The following is a 6,351-nucleotide window of genomic DNA, read 5'->3' on the forward strand; positions in this document are numbered from 1 at the left end:
ACACCGCATCGCGTGAATGTGTCAACCGGGCATTCTCATACGAGATCCGAGGCACCTCCCAATCAACAACAGATTCAGAGGCAAGAGAAGCCATACCACTAACGTACCATGCATTACTGCAACATTATTGGCTGGAACGCAGGTTATACCCTCCGCCACATTTAAAACTCACAAGAGACGAAGGGACTGACTATAGGCGTATTCAAAGCAACACGTTCACCCACGGCGTACTAATGCATTATATGAGGCTAACGTTGCACAGCTACATCTGCCCTCACTGCAATATGGCAGACACTCTGGCGCACCTCCTACTGCAGTGCATGCAAAGTAAGCGCCCCAAGACTACGAGCAGCTGCACCAGATGCGGACAAAGACCTCCTCAGTGAAGCGTGGGAGGCTGTGATCTCCCAACCGGACCTGGTCAAGCAGTGTCAACTCGTCGCTCGAGCTCGGCGAACTGTCAGAGCCAGCGGGTTCTTGCAATAAGGGACCCTCCCACCTTCACTCACAAGCTTCTTTCAATAAATGTTTTCTCTCTCTCTCTCGCACCGATGCTTACGCGTGTGGCGTAAAACATTTCACTATGCACTATTAAAAATTTGGAGACGTTGTCTCAATAAAATTTTCTGGAAGTTCGTTTGATAAATACCCACAGGTGAAAATGTACAGAAGATGTATTGATTAGGAGCTACCTAGGACCCAGTACACGCCTTCAAATCCCATCACGACATAGTGTTTGTGCAGGAATCTCAAGTGGCGCCTCCATACGCATTTTTGTTTTGCGCGTTTTCTCGCTTAGCAAGCGCTGAGTCACGGCGAAATTGGCGTTTTTGGGATTGTGAAACTGTACTTCACTAGTACGCAAAAAATAGCCTAACTCTTAAGTGTGCCTTTAACTAATGCCTTGATATATGCACGAAAATAATAAAACAGTCGCTAACCGCTGAAGGTGGCGCGGCCAATATGCAATTTTTTTCAGAATATTTCTTCAAGGATTATTGCATATCTTACCAATAATATTCTAAAAAACTTAGAATCGCGTATAGCTGCATCAGTATTCGCAAAGGTGACAATTTGCTCCTTCTTTGTTCCAAGCCGATGGAATGAACCACCAGCTTTCGCAAAGAGCTTCATTAAATCTGTACATTGCAGTACCTCTTTCGACAACTTTCCGCAAGTAACATTGTTTTTTATTGCCTTCATGATTTGAGGCATTGTAAGCTCTCTGCACCAACACTTGTTTTCGAAGTAAAAGCTACGAATGAGGTTGTAAGCTCTCTTACATGTTGTCGTTGCAGTCACGAAAGTTTCATGACGTCATGCCGCAGCACTTGAGGTAACACTGTATTGCGTCTACGAGGTCGTGAATATCCTGAGAATCACGGTTGTGGACCACGAGCTTCTCAGACATGGTGGTCTTTATCACACTCTTCATGCTTCCTACGAAATTGGACGTATCACGCACATTAGCAATAAATTTGTACTAAAGTCCATTATCTGCTTTGGTCGGCTTGCGTACATCATGTTAAAATATCGCGAACAATGAAACCCTGAAAAAATGACGTGTCGCCCTGTTTCTTTATTCGCTTTCTATTCATCTCTATGCATTTTTGAAAATGCTAGAAAAAAACCAGAGTTGTCCCAAACATTTCAGGATTGAAAACATAGGTTCAATCGTGAAGTGTTAAAATAAAAAAAAGCACAACCCCTCCAATCAATGTGGAATATACATTTAGGATAGATATTCGAGCTCCGTTAAAATGAGGTACAGAGCAGTCTAAGAAGTATCATAGAAATTCACAAGACCAGCGTAACCCTTTCGGCAGCGTAGCGCAGAAACACAGCATAGTGAGGGCCAACTTCCCGCACCACTACCCGTGCCACCTTTTTAGACATGGCATGTAATTGTGTTTTGCTACTGTATATATACATCATTCCTGCATACGTATGATAAACATGCTGCCAGGAGCTAAAGAAGCGATCACTTGTAGAAATGTGCACTTTTTTATTGACAATGCTTCTTACTCGACTGTGAATGCCTGCACAGGTTTTAAAAAATGTAGTAACTTTTCCTGCACTTATGCGCCTACGGTTAGGTTGTAAATGTCCTAATCGACTCACTGTGTCCAAGCTCTCCAAATTCATCGCCGGCACAAAGTTATCTTGGGTAGCGCAAGATTCAACTTTTATAAGAACATCAGTGCTTCATACACTAAAAGTCCTGGAGCTTTTGAAAAAAATATTGCTCAATCATCCTCCTCTTTCCCTTCAGCTACCATGCTCGTTAAGGTCCTTCCTTTAAATAGAATGGCACATCTCGCAACGCAAGAGTGACAGGTGGCATAATGCTCTGAAGGCCTAAATGTGATCGGCATTGCTGCCCATTCTTTCAGGCTATTTCTTCTTAGAGTGAAGTGTGAGGCAGTATATTGCGCCATAAAATATGTTACTGGAACTTGAATTCGGTTAGTACTAATTTTGTTAAATTCAAAGGCTTTAGCATTTGCTCCAATGACGCTTCAGCGGGAAATTTGAGGTTCGTACGAATGAATAGCCCATTTCACAGACGTTTCGTACTGTGGTGTCTTACCACATAAATGTATATGGTAGCGATACCGTTGTAATATATATATATATATATATATATATATATATATATATATATATATTGAGATTTAACAGACAATAATGCCAAAGAATGTAGAGAAGTAATTAGAACCCACATAATGTAAGTAAAAAGAAAGAAATGTGGGTGATAAGGTTCGATTCCTGTTCACGGCAAGTTATATATATATATATATATATATATATATATATATATATATATATATATATATATATAATACCACAAACGAAATAACAGACCACGACGAATCGACGTCTTGCTCGCCCCCAGACCAGGAAGCAAAAGTCCTCTTCTTTCTCTACTTCCAAGCAGTTTCACGCTACAGTTATGGCTCATACCCATTACCTTGCCTGTGACATTACTCCCTCTCCTCGAAAAGCATCATCTCGATGCTGGTGATGAGCGTTGAAAAAAAAATGAGAAAGAAAAGGAGCTACCATGGAATCTAACAACTGCGTCGTAAGGCCAAAAATTGGGCTGGTGACATAGAAGTTTTCAATAAAGAAAGTAATTAGGACAAAAGACAATCAAAAAGAAACAAAAGTGACAAAATAGTCATTGCAAGGTAAGTCAGTCCACGTTAGATTGCTGACGCGAGAAATATGGCTTGAGCCTTGACACATGCACCACATTACTTTGTGGAAACTGACGGGAACGTCTTGAGGTGCCCTCAGGGAGAACATCGTAAGTAACATCACTGAGTCGACGTAGAACTTTGTAAGGGCCAACGTAGCGCCACAGCAACTTTTCAGTGTGACCACGCTGTCGAATGGGGGTCCACACCATAACTTCATCGCCTAGTTGAAAGGTAACCTCTGGGTGTGTAAGGTTGCAGCGGCGTGCGTCGGCAGTTTGGCGAGCCTGAATACGGCGTAGGGCCAGCTGACGGGCCTCCTTGGCGCGTTGAGCGAGCAAGGCAGCGTCCGGGTTGAACATGCCCAGGTTGTTGGGAAGGAGCATTGCTTCGAGCATTGTAGTGGCCTCTCGACCATGAACTAAGCGAAATGGGGTGAAACCTGTACTCTCTTCTACTGCTGTATTGTAAGCGAAAGTTACGTAAGGGAGTGTATCATCGCAGTTGTTGTGATCAATGGCCATATGCATTGACAGCATAACTGCAACGGTCTTGTTCAACTGTTCAGTGAGTCCGTTTGCTTGGGGGTGATAATCCGTGGTTTTCCGATGTTCTGTATTACTTAGTCTCAGCAATTATTAAGCATCTCTGTGGTGAAAGCTGTACCACGACCAGTAATTATCACAGCTGGCACTCCGTGACGAAGTACGATGCTGGGGACGAAGAACTGGGCAATTTCTGCTATGGTAGCTCTGAACAGGGCCTTTGTTTTGCTGTAATGCGTTAAGTAACCGGTGGCAACCGCAATCCACCTGTTTCCAGACGAATACGTGGGAAACAATCGAGCAAGTCAATGCCAATTTGATAGAATGGTGTTTTCGGCGTGGCGATAGGCTGTAGTAGTCCTGCTGGTGACAAGTGGAGTCTTACGGCGTTGGCATTCGCGGCATGTGCGGACGTACTGCTTCACTGTTTTTGCGAGGCGTGGCCAGTCGTATGAGCGGCGAATTCTTTCCAATGTGCGCGTGTAGCCAATGTGTCCGGATGATGGTTCGTCGTGACAAGCATGTAAAATGTCGTCCTAAAGCGAAGTCGGCGCAACCAGTAGGTAAGTAGCCTGGGTATGGTCGAAATTTTCTTTATAGAGGACTCCATCCCTGATGCAGAACGAGGCCAGCGAACGTGTAAAGTTACGAGGAAGGCAGCCTTTTCGGCCTTCGACCTATTCAGTCAGCGGGCTTAGCTCCATGTCGTCGCGTTGCTGTTGATACAGAAGAAAGGAATGTATCGTCCTCTTCAATGTCCGCATTCATACTTCCAATTGGCGCACGTGAAAGACAGTCAGCATCGGTGTGTTTTCGTCCGGACGACTTTTGATTGACTGTAACGTCACATTCTCGAAAGCTCCACCATGCTAGATGACCAGAAGGATCTTTGAGGTTGGCGAGCTAGCATAAAGAATGGTGTTTGCTAACTACCCTGAATGGTGAACTGTACAAATAAGGGCGAAACTTTGTTATAGCCCAAACAACGACAAAGCATTCTTTTTCTGTTGCAGAGAAGTTTTTTTCTGCGGATGATAGTGTTCTACTTGCATAGGCAATCACGCGCTCTACGCCATTTTGCCATTGAACCTATACAGCTCCAAGTCCGACGTTGCTGGCATCTGTGTGTAGCTCTGTGGCAGCGTTGTCGTCAAAGTGACCGAGTACAGGTGGGGCTTGAAGATGGTTTCTTAGCGTGTGAAAGGCGTGATGCTGATCATGGCCCCAGACAAATGGTGCGCCATCTTTTGTAAGATCATTTAGCGGTTCAGCGATTTTAGATAAGTCTTTGACGAAGCGTCTGTAATATGCGCACAGTCCCAGAAAGTGGCGGAGATCGCGCTTGTTCGTTGGGACAGGAAATGCGGCAACAGCTTTTGTTTTCTCAGGGTCTGGGTGTATTCCGGCGTGGCTGACAACGTGACCAAGAAACTTCAGTTCCTCGAAAGCAAAGTGGCATTTCTCAGGTTTGAGAGAATTTCCAGCTGTTGGAATTGCCTGAAGAACTGCCTGTAAGCGCTGGACGTGCTGCTATACTTGTCCGAGAAGACGACGACATCGTCAAGTTACACAAGACGCGATTGCCATTTTAGCCCTGAAAGAACCGTGTCCATCATTCTTTGAAAAGTAGCTAGCGCCGAGCATAAGCTGAAGGGAAGGACCTTGGACTCGTAGATTCCGTCAGGAGTAATGAAGGCGGTCTTTTCGTGGTCGCGCTCATCAACAGAAATTTGCCCCTAGCCGCTGCGTAGATCCATGGAAGAAAAGTAAGGAGCGTTGCAAATGCGGTCCAGTGAGCTATCCATTCGTGGTAAAGGATACACGTCTTTCTTCGTCATCTCTTCTGGTAGTCGACGCAAAATCGCTGGGTACCAAGTTTTTTTTTTACTAACAAAACAGGGGACGCCCAGGGACTGGTCGATGGCTGGATGACATCGTCCTTGAGCACCTGCTGGACATGTTGGCATATCACGTCTTGTTTTTTTGAGAGACTCTGTAGGCATGCGGTCGAACTGGTCTCTCGGTAGGCTCGGTGATGATGCGATGCTTGGCAAGCGGTGTTTGGTTAACTTTCGAAGTCGTAGCGAAGCAGTCTCGAAATGAGTGGAGTAGTTTCAAATGACGTTCCCGTTTTGCAGACGGTAGACCCTGAATTACGTCGAGAGTGCTTGCGAGTGTCATGGCGGAATCGTCGTAGGACGAAAGAGCAGATAATGTTGAGGGACCAGGGACGTCGGCAATATTCTCAAGGTATGCGATCACAGTGTGTTTGTTAAGATGGCGATACTCCTCGCCGAAATTCGTAACTAATAGGCAAGCCTGCTTCCTCCTTGGCTGAACAATACCTCGGGACACGCAAATTCGTTGTGCAAAAAGTAGAGATAGATTTTCTTTGCAAAAACAGCATCGGGGACGTCTTGGTCACATTCAACGTTGATGAAGAGGCTGCTGCAGGGAGGTATAGTAACAGATTCAGAGGATACACGTAGGGCAGCCTTCCATAAGTGGGTGTTTTTAGGTCCAGGATGAAACGGGTACTCAAGCGACACCTTCAAGTCTTGTAGGTCAATAATTGCGCCGTGTTCACTAAGAAAGTCCAGTCCCCG

Source organism: Rhipicephalus microplus, unplaced genomic scaffold (assembly GCF_043290135.1).
Source record: "Rhipicephalus microplus isolate Deutch F79 unplaced genomic scaffold, USDA_Rmic scaffold_15, whole genome shotgun sequence".
In the NCBI taxonomy this organism is placed as follows: Eukaryota; Metazoa; Arthropoda; class Arachnida; order Ixodida; family Ixodidae; genus Rhipicephalus; species Rhipicephalus microplus.